The following is a 13353-nucleotide window of genomic DNA, read 5'->3' as shown; positions in this document are numbered from 1 at the left end:
TCTCCATGGCCCTGGTTTCTGGAGTGGACAGGGAGAAGATACGGCCCCTGGGTGGAGAAGTGCCAGGCAGGAGGTCGATTGCGCAATCGTAGGGCCGATGCGGGGGCAAGGAGGAGGCACGAGCCTTGTTAAACACCTCCTTGAGGTCCATGTACTCTGGAGGAACCTCAGACAAATCTGGAAACTCAGATGAAGGGGAATTACAGGGAGTGACAGGCAGAGCAGATCTGAGGCAGACAGCATGGCAATGAGAGCTCCACTGAGAAATGATCCCTGAAGACCAGTTTATGTGAGGGTTGTGTTGTTTCAGCCAGGGATAACCCAATATGACAGGTAAACTGGGTGCATGAATTAAGTGAAATGTAAGTGTTTCATGATGGTTACCTGACATGCCAAGGTGAACCGGAGCCGTGCGGTGAGTTACGGAGCAGAGCCGACGCCCATCAATAGCGTTGGCCGGGACAGGCTTGGATAGGAGCTCCCGCTTGATTCCCAATTGGGCTGCCAAGGAACTATCCATAAAATTGGCGTCGGCACCAGAGTCGATGAAGACCGTCACCACATGAGTCTGACCAGTTACAGTCAATCTTCCAAAGACCAAAGGGCGAGAGGGCATTTCTGACTCAAAGATCCGGCTCACCAGCACCCCCGGAATTACTGGTGAGCCTGCCCTTTTACCTGGCAGGAAGCCACAAAATGTCCAACCTGGCCACAGTACATGCACCTGTTTTCCCGCAGGCGGCGCTGGCGTTCTGCCAAGGAGAGATGAGTCCGCCCCAACTGCATGGGCTCCGGATAATCATTAGAAGCGGACGGGGGAGCTGAGACAGGAACCGCGGCCGGTAGGTGAGGGAACCCCCGGAGTACGACGGACTGGGCTCTCTCCCTCTTCCTCTCTCTGAGGCGTCCATCCACCCGAATGGCGAGAGCGATCAGGGCATCCAGGCCGATGGGCGGATCTCTGGCTGCCAGCTCATCTTTAATTGAATCAGAGAGACCATGATAAAACGCATCATAGAGTGAATCAGCATTCCACTTACTTTCAGCTGCCACCGTGCGAAACTCAATGGAATAATCGGCCACACTTCGTCCCCCCTGAGCCAGGGTGAGGAGACCACGAGCCGCCTCTCTCCCCGGTGTAACGTGATCAAAAACCTTCTTCAGCTCGTCTGAAAAAAGTTTCACTGAGGAACAGATCGGGGATTGCCTCTCCCACTCCGCAGTTCCCCAGTCCCTGGCTCTCCCTGTGAGCTGGGAAATGATGAAGGCCACCCGGGCCCTCTCCGACGGATAGGAAGACGGCTGGAGCTCGAAGAGGAGAGAGCATTGAGTGAGGAACGGCCGGCATGTTCGTGGCTCACCGGAGTACCGCTCTGGAGGCGAAAGCCGAGCCTCAGGTGCTGGAGGTCGGGTCGAAAAGAAAAGCTGGTTCATCTGCTCCCGGATGGCGTCTAAACACCGGTCCTGACGAGCGGCAAACTCCTGAAGTCCTCCGGCAACATTGGAGAGTTCCTCCTCATGACGCTGAATAGCAGCAGCCTGAGAAGACAGCGCGTGCTGTACTGGATCTGGATTTGGGTCGGCTGGGTTCATGCTTTTGGCCAGATTGTACTGTCACGGCTCAAAGACAGAGAACCCAAATGCATGACACCAAACACAATCAGAGTCCAAGAGGCTTTAATCAGGGTCAAAGGCAGGCAGGGGTCAAAACCGGGTAGTCAGGCAGATCAGGCAAACAATCCAAGGGGGTAGGCAAAAATCCAAAAACCGGAATCAGGCAGGGTCGCAGACAGGCAGGCAGGCAGAAAACTGATCAAAAATCGGGAACGCTGGAAAGTGAGGCACAAACACTCGACAATCTGGCAAACTAGAAGGTGGAAATGGGCCGGTATATGAGGGGAACTGCTGATGAGGGAAACCAGGTGTGGAGCTGGGCAGGGGAAGCACAGGTGAAGGGAATGAGTGGATTTCTGGCTGATGAGGGTGGCAGGGTCTGGAATGACAGGAGAGTGAGTTAACAAGTAAAAAACAAATCAAACTGAGAAACTATGACAGTTATTCAAAGCTAGTTTGGACCTTGTGTAAAGCAAAGAATATACAGTTAAGCCAGGTTAACTGTTTTTTTTTGTAAATATCTTTTTGTGGCACTGTAAATAAATGATCACTTTTGGATACTGGATAATGTTTCCTGAGTCTGCCTCCTACAAATTAAGCCACTTTGACCATTTTGTCATGGTGTTATTATTATAAAGAAGAGCTTTCTTAAATGGGTAATTCTTGTGGTTTCAACAGTTATTTAATATAAATATTAAATATTTAATACATGTCCCTGAAGTCAGTGTCCACCCTGTCATTATACTGTAACTGTCCCTTAAATTCGATAGCTGATGTCATTGGTGACATCATGACCACCATTTTGAAACTCTTCAGTGATGGTTGACACATTTGACTCCTTATCAGTGAGTATTTACACGTTAATTTAATAATTTTCTTCATATTGTCTTACTTGTTGCAAGGTGTCAAGCTTAACATGTCCACCCTTTCATGGGGAAATATTAAAAACACATTATTGTTCAGAAATTGTAAATGTTGTCATATATATTTTGAGGTCACCTTCACTAACTGCTAACTCTGCTAGCTGAGAGCCCACCATTTGCTCATCAATTGCTAATGTTAGCTAAAAATGTCCACCCTATCTTAGTCCACCCTGTTATTGATACTTCCCTGATAGGGTGGACATGGTGCATGACAGGGGGAACAGATGGTAGTTTATTGACAATAATAACATAATGAATAACAACATTTTACAAGGCTATTCTTAACAATGACAATTGAAGTCAGACTGCTGGTTTAAAGGAGTCTTGCATCTGTTGTAGTTATGAGTCAAAGAGGAGCGGAAACAGAAAACGCCACCGGGAGCACCATAATGCTGACCCTGACAGATGAAGACAGTATCTTGAGAAAGAGAGGGCCAGGTGGAAGGACAAAGACACTGGAAAGAAAAAGGGCATTGATGAGCTGAGCGAGCGAGAGAAGAGGGCAAAAAGAAAGAAGTGGAGAGAGGCAAAAAAAGCAGCCAGAGCAAAGTCCAGGGCCAGCGCTATGCTCAGCCCGAGCCACAGCCCTCCAGGTTAGAAGTTAAGTTAGTAACAGATTGGGGGATTGGGGTAAAATGAAATGAAAAGTAATGAAATGAAAACAGGCAATAAAAGTTAAACTATAAAAGGGAGAACAGTACATATAGAAAGGGAAATTCATGATATAAACATATATAAACATAATATATGTCTTAAGAAAATCCTTATAATTATCTTGTTTTCCAGACAAAGGAGAAAAGGGGAAAGTATTCGAAAGAGTGAAAAGAAGAAACTGAAAAATAAGATAGCTGAATTGGAGGCAAGCCTGGCAAAAGAGAGAGCTAAAGCACAGAAATATTTAAAAAAAAAGGTTCCAGAGGGCCAAGAAACAATGTGCTTCCAATTCACCACGTACAGCTGTAAAAGCATTGTCGGGCTGTCAGAGGGTGAAGTTTCCTGTCAAAAAGGCTCTACTCTTCAATGGAGTGGAATACATCAGATCCAAATACAAAAAATCAACTGCAAACAAGGAGAAACAGCTGATCGCTAAAGTTGTTACTGGAAAAATCGCGAAAAAGTAAAAGCTCCAAAAATATGTCATGTCTGCATTTGGGTACTCAAAGAAGAGAGCCATACATCCTTCTGACGATCTCACCTACAGTGGTAGAAGAAGAAGTGTCCATCAAATGCAGATTAGAAATAAAATTACAACTTTTTACCTGCGAGATGACGTGAGTGACAACTGGTTGCAAGCAAACCATTACACTGTGAAAGAAAAAGACGCAGAAGAGGTTGTTAACTGACTGAAGAAAAAAATTGTACCAGAAATTTTTGTCTGAGAACCTCGGAAATGTGTCTTACACCACATTTTGCCGCTACAAACCATTTGGGTAGTTAGCCCTTCACCCTCTGATCGGCAGTCATGTTTATGCAAGAAACATGAGCACCTGCTATTCATGACAAATGCTTTACATGGCTTTGGGTTTCTGTCTCACCGAGATATTGAAGAACTCGCTCGGCAAATGTGTAATTCCCAAGAAAAGGTCTGTGCATATGGGGGTGCAGGGAAGGCCTTTATACAGTACATGTCAGCCAATGCTTAGCTCTCCAGGACAAGATGGAGTAAGTTTTTGCCAGTGGACAACAGAGAGATGACAAGACCTCAACTATCACAGTTAAGAAGGAGTTGGAAAGGACGAGCTAAGCCAGCAGTTCCACAACAGCCTTTTCCATTTCAGACGCCACATTTTTAACATCAAATGGCAGTATGATATTTATCGGAGGATCAGAAACAACCTCAGGAGCACTGAGTGTCTTTTGCATGTTGACTTCAGTGAAAATTACACATGCAAGTACAGCAAGGAAATCTGTGCATTTTGGTGGCTCACACCAACAGGCTAGTCTGCACACTGGAGTGTTATGCTTAGAAGGGTGAACAAGCACCACAGACCTTTTGTTCCATCTCACCCTCCAGGAGACATGACCCAGTGGCCATCTGGGCCCATCTCGAGCATCTCGAGCAACACCCCTGATATCGGGACACTCCATTTTTTTAGTGATGCACCAGCAACACAGTACCATCAAAAGGGGAATTTTTTCCTCCTGTCTACCAAACCCTTCAAGTATAGATTCAAGCAAATTTCCTGGCATTTTTTTTGAAGACAGCCATGGGAAGGGGGCTCCAGATGGGTAGGGGGGCCCTCAAGAGAGCAGCTAACAAAATTGTCGCCCATGGAGAAGACATTCCAAATGCACAAACCTTGTATGAGAAACTAATAGGCCAAGAAAACTGTTCAATTGACCTGCACTTCATCCCAGAGTCAGACATTGAGGCAAAGCGCAAGGTAATGAATGAATGACAACACACACACACACACACACACACACACACACACACACACACACACACACACACACACACACACACACACACACACACACACACACACACACACACACACACACACACACACACACACACACACACACACACACACCTGCTTCGTCAGCCGGCGGCAAAACTCCCTTTTTTCCTTTGGTGTTCATGGCCTGAAGAAATCCCACATGGGTCGAAACGTCGCCTGGGCACACTTGTTGTTTTGGCCCTTTTTTAGTTTTTCTTGTTTGTTTTATTTTATTTGAAAACAAAACAAAAACAGAAAAAAGTTTTAATATTCTTTTTTAATTCAACTCATATTTAATTTTAAGTTAATTTCATTCAGCCCAATTATAAAAAGCACAATAAAGCAACCGGACTGGACGTATGAGGCGATGGAACTTGTGCTCCTCTCGTCTCCGGCTGGAGAAAGGGATCTTGCTTACCACTCCCACTCAGATTGTCAATGTTTCTGAACTGAAGCCTACTCTCAAAGTAAACAAGGTATTAGAATTTTAAAATAGTCAGGGGCCAAACTAAACCTTACGTTAAATTCTTTGCCCCAGTTCACTGTTGATTACAGCAAACAACAATAACCGTGGGTCCTGAGACTGGAGTCCGGGTCCACCTCATCAACAAAGGTAACTTATTTTGGCAGGTACCGCAAACTGACCCCAAGGTCCCAGGTGGATGAAGGCCTTTTCAGAGGAGCCTAGAACCGTTGGGCAAACAGGAGATCTCATTTCTGAAGGTAAAGGATTTGTCTGAGAAGAACAGAAAAGAAAAACAGACTGCAAGTGATCACCAGAGATTTGATCCACAGGGTCCCACGGATAGATCCTGCAAGACATGGTATTATTCCTCCCCGAGCCAAGTTTGAGCGGATTAACTCAGCATCCAAAACTCATCAAGGAAAAGAGGGAAACCTTGAATCGAGTGTTTAACTCGTTATACCATGGAGCCCCTGGTACAGGGGGAAAATGCTATATAGGAGCATAGGCTTGAGATCAGGCAGGGCGTAAATGGTGAGAGAGAAAGAGGACAAGATGAAAACTGGTGAGGACAGGAAATGTCAAATCCAGGAGACAGACCTCTCTCTCAAGAAGAACCAGGCACTGATGAGCTAAAGGAGGTGCCACAAGGTGTTATGTGCCACATAGGTAGGGTTCTCTGTGTCTCTGTATTTCTCTTCCAACTTCTCCTCCCTTTCTCACCCCTCATTCTCTGCGAGTCTGAGGTCCATTAACCACCAGCCATTAACCACCCATCTCTCATTCGCCAGCCTCTGATTCCCTGTCTCCGCCCTCCACCAATCATCTCTACCTGTGCCCTATAAAAGGGCTGTTTGCCAGTTCTCTCTGGCTCTCTCACACCAAGTTGACGGCTGCTTACTCAGAGTCAAGAGCACACCCTGCTGTTATTGCTGTTCTTCTACTTAGTCTGGTGTATATGCCCTAACTTGGGACAGGTAAGACGGGGGCCCCTATACATACGCATCACGTAGGTAGAATCTATGTTAAGTCACACTAGGTAAGGGATGGTTGCCACTACTGTATTTTACCCCACTGGTTAGTGTAGTTAGGCAGACAGGCTTTTGTTTTCTTATTAGACAGTTAGACAGAACTGTGTTTTTCCTTAGCTGCTTAGCTTGTTATTTTGGCAACATCCGCGTCCCCTGGCAGTGGCATACTTTTGTTTTGGTACTTTGCTAAAATTGTAAATATTGTAAATGTCCTGCTGGATTGACAGTAAACCAAGCACACTATTTAAAAACCCTGTGTTGATTCAGTCATTTGCATCTTTTAATGTTCGCGATCCCTTTATCTTAAATATCATGCTATGTGACCCTTGATTTCAACTCCTGTACATGGCCTAACCAAGGGTTTCGTAACATGAAATTGGGGGCTCGTCCGGGAAACTCTGAGCATTTGGGGGTGCAAATACTTGGTTCTCTAGACTTGAGGTGGTAGTTGGCCTTTGTGCATTTTTGTACCATGGCATCCGGTTTTGATTTAAACCAGTTCGTTGCAAACCCTTCCCGTGATTCACTTGAAAAGTGTTGCAAGGCTGACTTGATTTCGGTGGCCAAACATTATGGTATTGTGACTGACAGTGGGGCCCTTAAAAGGGAGTTAAAGCCAGTGGTGCTGGAGGGGTTAGTGGACAAGGGTGTTCTGGGTGGTCCTCTGGAGCCTGGGCTGGTTGGTGCAGCCTCCCCTGAAACAGTGGAGAGGGGGGGGGTCGCCACCAACCTTGCCAAAGGGGGACCTTAACGCTTACTCACCATCCCCAACTGGATGGCACTAAGCTCACGTTACGTTTGGCTCGCTTGACAGAGAGCGGGAGGAGAAAAGGGAGAGGGAACTTAGGGAAGCTGCAGAAAGAGCTCAGAGAGTTGAACATGCTACAGCTGGAATTCCAGCTAGAGACAGCCATAAGGCTGCGTAAGTTGGAACTGGAGTCCTCTCCCCGACCTGTGGCACCGTCCACCTTCTCCGCCTTCGTTCCTCCGTCCACTTCCTCCTGCCTCTTCAATTGCCACCCATGGTCCACTCGCCTCCACTGCCTCGCCAACGCCACCTGGTAAATATGACTTATTTCGGCACATAGAACTTCCTCCCTTCCTGGAAACGGAAGTGGATGCTTTTTTTCATACTTTTGAACGCCTTGCGACCGTTGAAGCCGCGGTCAGGACACAGAGAGAGCCGGCGTGAGGTGCCGATGCAGCAACTGTTCACTTTTCTTTTTGAAGTTAGGAGCAGGAGAGAGACTGAGGGGCCGCTCGCTACCGAGGGGCCCCGCCAGAAGCGATCGGCGGTGGGGTAAAAGCTGAACCAAAACTCTCTGACATCGGGAACCCCCGGCAGGAACCTGATCACCACCGGCAGAGCCCGCAGCCCAGATCCCGATTCCCAGGACGCGTGAGGCTGTGTTTGGGCGATTAGTTCACTTAGAGCGGTTTAGAGCTGAATTTATGTTTAATGAGATTACTGTATGCGTATTGCTGTACATTATCATTGTTGTGTTCGTTATTTTGTGGCAACATTTTCCGCCAGTTACTAACGTTTTAAGACGCCGCGTTTGCCATCCAGTCTAATTGCACGTGGCGTGGTTAGGGCGCCAATATCTTTAAAATACCAAAGAGCCCCGCCATCTTTAAATGTTTGAACCGTACATGACCGTTGGATTGTGTTTATTATTGTTTTGATTTATTTTACATTCCATGCATTTAACTTTCATTTCTATTTGTATTGTTGTTGTTTTTCTTGTTAGTTCATGGTTTTATGTTTATCGTAGTGTGCCATCAGGATTTATTTAGGTATTTATTTACATCTGCTTTGGTACCCGTATGTAAATACATTCTGATTGATTTTTAATGAGAAGTTGTTTGTGTTGTTTTTCACAAATCCTGGTCACAATGGCTGTTTGACAGAGCCAGAGCCGAACTACACCTTCAATTGTTATTCTGTAAGTGATAATAGTAAGATTTGCTATTATGCAGAATAATATCTATTTTTGAGACTGATTTCTGCTGTTAAAAGTGGGGCGGTTAACTTGTCAGACTCCATTTTGGCCACTCCACTTGCTACTGGTGTTTTTCCCCAGCATTCAACTGGCCAAGTAAAGGTAAAATCACAGCCAGTCCATATGCCTTCCATTAAACTTCCAGTTACTCGTAACCAGATAATTGCTGCCCAGAAAACCCCTCTTTAGCTCATTGCTTTGAATTGGCTGTTTCCCCTGCGGCTGCAAGGGACGAACCAATAGCTTATTTTGTGGAAAATGACTTGCTAACTCTCCCCTTTGGCCACCAGGTGCTGCTGTTGGCTAACAAGACCCCTTGGTCTGGTCACTTACAACAGGGTACTGCAGCATTTCTTTTGGCCTAAGTCACGATCTTCTGTTGCCCAGTTTTGCAAAACCTGTCATCACTGTCAGATCACAGGAAAACCTAACCAGGCCAATCCTGCAGCTCCTCTCCATCCTATCCCGGTGATGGGTGAACCGTTCAGTCATGTCATCGTTGATTGTGTTGGACCACTGCCCAAGACCCGAAATGGTAACCAGTATCTTCTTACTCTAACGTGTGCTGCCACTCGGCCTCCGGAGGTTATTAATAAGGTTATTACTGCAAAGGCAGTGGTGAAAGCCATGACAACGTTTTTCTCTACTTTTGGATTTGCCAAGGTGGTTCAATAGGACCAGGGTACTAACTTCCTGTCTCGTGTGTTCGAACAGGTCCTCCATAGAGTATCTTCGGCCTATCACCCTGAGTCATAAGGAGCCCTTGAACGTTGGCATCGGACACTCAAGTCAGTACTGAGAAAATATTGTTTGGTATAGGAAAAATAGCTTGAATGAGGGACTGCCTTTTCTCTTGTTTGCACTGAGAGAAGCTGTTCAGGAGTCACTGGGATTCAGTCCCTCTGAGCTGATTTTCGGTCACACGGTGAAAGGACCACTCCGGGTCCTGAAAGAGCAAATTGTGTCTTCTCACCTGGCCCACTTGTCTGTAGAACAGTGTGCTGATATTAGCCAGTTGATTTCAGAGTATCCAATGCTCTTCAATGACACTCCCACCTGTACTTCAGTGATTGAGCATGATATACAGTAGTTGTGAGTAATCCTACACCCATCCGGCAGCATCCATATCGTGCCAACGCGGCTAAGCGGGCAACGATGAAAAAGGAAGTATAGTATCTGTTGGATAATAACTTGGCTAGACCAAGCTCCAGCCCTTGTTGTTCACCCTGCTTATTGGTGCCGAAGTCGGATGGTAGTCCAAGGTTTTGTACTGACTTTCGAAAGGTCAATGCAGTTACAGTACCTGACTCCTTTCCACTTCCACGGATGGAAGATTGTATTGATAATGTTGGCTCAGCTCAGTTTGTGAGAAAACTTGATCTACTAAAAGGTTATTGGCAGGTCCCCCTAACATCCCGTGCTTCTGAGATCTCTGCGTTCGCCACTCCTGATGATTTTCTTCAATATAATGTGTTAGCTTTTGGGATGCGAAATGCTCCAGCTACCTTTCAGAGGTTAGTTAACACAGTGTTGTCTGGTGTTCCTAACTGTAATGCGTATTTAGATGACTTGGTCATTTTTACAGTCACGTTCCCAGAACACATCCACATACTCAGAATGGTGTTTGACAGGTTGGACCTAGGAGAGAATGATTCCGGGAGATCTCCAGGCCCTGGAGAGGACAAGGTTGGAGCAAAAAAATTGTGCAGGAAGAAATCATGTGCATCAATGCTGCAGCAGATGGAAGAGGACAAGCTGGCCGACATCATGGATTATCATCAGAGTGATGGAATTGCAGAGAAGGAAGCAGTGACAGACTACGAAGGAGCTGAGATGAGTCCAGGAGAAGGAGCTTGAGATTGCGAGGCTGAGGGCCCAAGATGACAAAGCACAACACTTGAAGACAGAGCAGGATGAGCTCTGTGCTCAGAGGAACCAAGAAATGATAGAGAAAGAATGGAAGATGAAGAAAAGAGAGCTGGCAGCAAAAAGGGGACATGATGCAATGCTGAGGGCAGCTCACTTGGAGCAGGTTCAACAAAAAAAGAGTCATCTCTTCATGGCAGCCGGCCAGAACAACGCTGAAGATGAGAGGGTGCTGAAGGTACAACAGGAAGAATTGCCAAGCAGAAGGAAGAAGAGTGACAGCATCAGAAAATGCAGCATCACACACAGGCCATCTGCCAGCAGATGAAGAAACGTGAGAACTCAGCTATCGCTAAACATGGAGAAACATTCAAGGAGGCATATCAGCTGATTGAAGAGCCCCACCAGAGATGTATGGTGAAATCAGATAAGAAGCTCAAAGAGCTCAGGGCTACAGGGCTCGCTGAAAAATACCGTGGCGAAGTGGAGAGAACGGCTCGGACATTGCTGGGACCCAGATGTACTCAAACACTGAGAACGTATCAGGTCTGGTTCCTCCAATATAGCTGCCAACTGTGAAAAGAATAAAGTTTAAGAAAAAGAATTGAAAAAAAAAAAAAAAACACCATGGTGACTTGAGATGTAAACAATGTAACATTAACTGAAGATTATATCGTTGCGTAAAATCATTGTATTGCTGTCTTGCTAAATCAAAAGCTGATTACTTAATGACAAACAGATGTTTGTTAAATTGTGGTCAACTATTGGGCAATACTGCTGTTACTTGTTTGATAAAGTTCTTTTTCACAAAAAAATATTTTTTTGATACCGTTTGCAACTGTTTGTTTGCACTAAAATTATTTATTTGTTTGAAACTTCTTACAAGTTAAATTACCAAAGCTGGAAAAAAAAGAAAAAAAGTCAACATTAGTAGCCTAGTATGGTAATGTGAATTTTTTTTTTACATTAATTAATTAATTTAATAAATTTCAATTAATTTCATAAAATTGGTATCAGAAATAGTTTCATTGGATTGTCACATTATAACACACGTTATTTATTCACTGTACATTTTATATGATATCCCCGATATCACAGAGAGTTTTCACTTAGATTAAGATACTGTATGGCATAACATATACAATGACAATTATTGTGCATACACTAGTTAATTTCATCAGTATGTCAGCGGAGTCTCTTAACTGGGTTGTCTGCAATAATGTTTTCGCTCAAGCAGGTGTCCATATTGAGTGACACAGTACCGACAGGGTATAAATACCGTTTGGGTAATGTGCCGCAACGCTTCACAAGGCCTCATCTACCCATCATAATGCAGGTCTAATTTTGAGTGTGCGTTAGTTTTGTGAGTTGAAAGATGCAGGAGTTCCAAACAAAAGTGGTTAATTAAACAAAAGGCCCTGCATGAACGCAAAACAAACAAAAATATCCTTGACTTTAACAACAAAGAAAACCTCAAACACCAATCAGGCAAGGAACCACATGGACAGGAAGAAACCACAGACATATATAAAAAAAAAAAACCACAGGTATACGGTAGTACCCAGCAGGGAAGACTGGAAGGACAAGACAATATATAGACGGGGGATGACAAGACACAGGTGCAAACACTCAGAGCAGATGGGCACAAGGGAAGTCAAACTAAGCTAAACACCAGGACACATACTATCAGAATAAAACAGGAAATAAGTCAAACAGAAGATCAAAACTAAACAACCAAGTAAAACTCCACAAATTAAATTCAAAACCCTACAGAAACCCCAAACCATAATAGTTTGGTAAGATACCAATAATTCAAAAATCAGGTGTGCTTGATTGACACCTGACTGGCAGCAATTGGAGGTACCAGAAGCTTAAGACACAAATCAATAGCAACAGCAAAGTAAGCCGTTGGGCATTGGCATTAAATCTTTCATGGGCACAACCCACATAGTCAGCTCTGCTACTCATCCCACAATTACAAGTTCCTTACAAACGTGTTACCATTTAGAGAAATAAACAGGCTTTCCAATGGGATATAATGATAGGTTGTATAAATATATTTAATAATGAGTCCAACTGAAAAAAATAGTATTGAGTTCAAGGGGTATAGTAGGAGTTCATAAGTCTTTTTTACTTCTTCCTACTCCTTTTTTGAGCATGACACATTTGCTAATATATTTATATCTACTTTGTTTACAATGGTACATTTATTATTTAGCTATTATTATTGTTCTTTTTTATTTTATTGATTTATTGTTCTGTTTTAATCATTGCTTATGTTTCTAAATAAACGGTATCAATAAAAAAAAAACATGTCACATATTATACAAACATTATAAAAAGCATAATTATAAATATATACCGGTAATATAAATATAGTTATATCTCATCAAATCTGTGTGTGCGTTGTATATTTCAGTACATGTATATACATATACATATATACACCCCTCACACAGACACTCCTTAGCCCCTCGCCATCAGCAAAGTAAACTTGTTTCTCATCTGCCATTGTTGTAGCGTATGTAATAACTTTAGCGGAAATACGATAGTCTCGGGCTCTCTGTACAATCTGGCGGCAGCACTGTTGCCTCACAGCAAGAAGATTCCTGGTTTGACTCCCTGGCCCGGCAGGGGTCTTTCTGTGTGGAGTTTGCATGTTCTCCCCGTGCTTGTGTGGGTTCCCTCCGGTTACTCCGGCTTCCTCCCACAGTCCAACAACATGCATACTAGGTTAATTGATGATTCTTACCCGTAGTAGGTGTGAGTGTGAGTGTGTCTGGTTGTTTGTATACAGGACTGTCTCAGAAAATTAGAATATTGGGATAAAGTCCTTTATTTTCTGTAATGCAAAAATGGCATACATTCTGGATTCATTACAAATCAACTGAAATGCAAGCCTTTTATTATTTTAATATTGCTGATCATGGCTTACACCTTAAGAAAACTCAAATATCCTATCTCAAAAAATTTGAATATTCTGGGAATCTTAATCTTAAACTGGATGAG

The 13353-nt window shown here is 44.1% G+C and overlaps 1 pseudogene; it reads left to right on the top strand.

The window, feature by feature from the left end:
• Positions 1-10126: 10126 nt before the first annotated feature.
• On the top strand, positions 10127-10923 carry LOC133452226 (cilia- and flagella-associated protein 45-like; annotated as a pseudogene).
• Positions 10924-13353: the final 2430 nt, after the last annotated feature.

This window comes from Cololabis saira, chromosome 10 (assembly GCF_033807715.1).
Source record: "Cololabis saira isolate AMF1-May2022 chromosome 10, fColSai1.1, whole genome shotgun sequence".
Taxonomy (NCBI): domain Eukaryota; kingdom Metazoa; phylum Chordata; class Actinopteri; order Beloniformes; family Belonidae; genus Cololabis; species Cololabis saira.
Note: the sequence above shows the minus strand (reverse complement) of the source record. Positions and strands in the feature narration are given on the sequence as shown.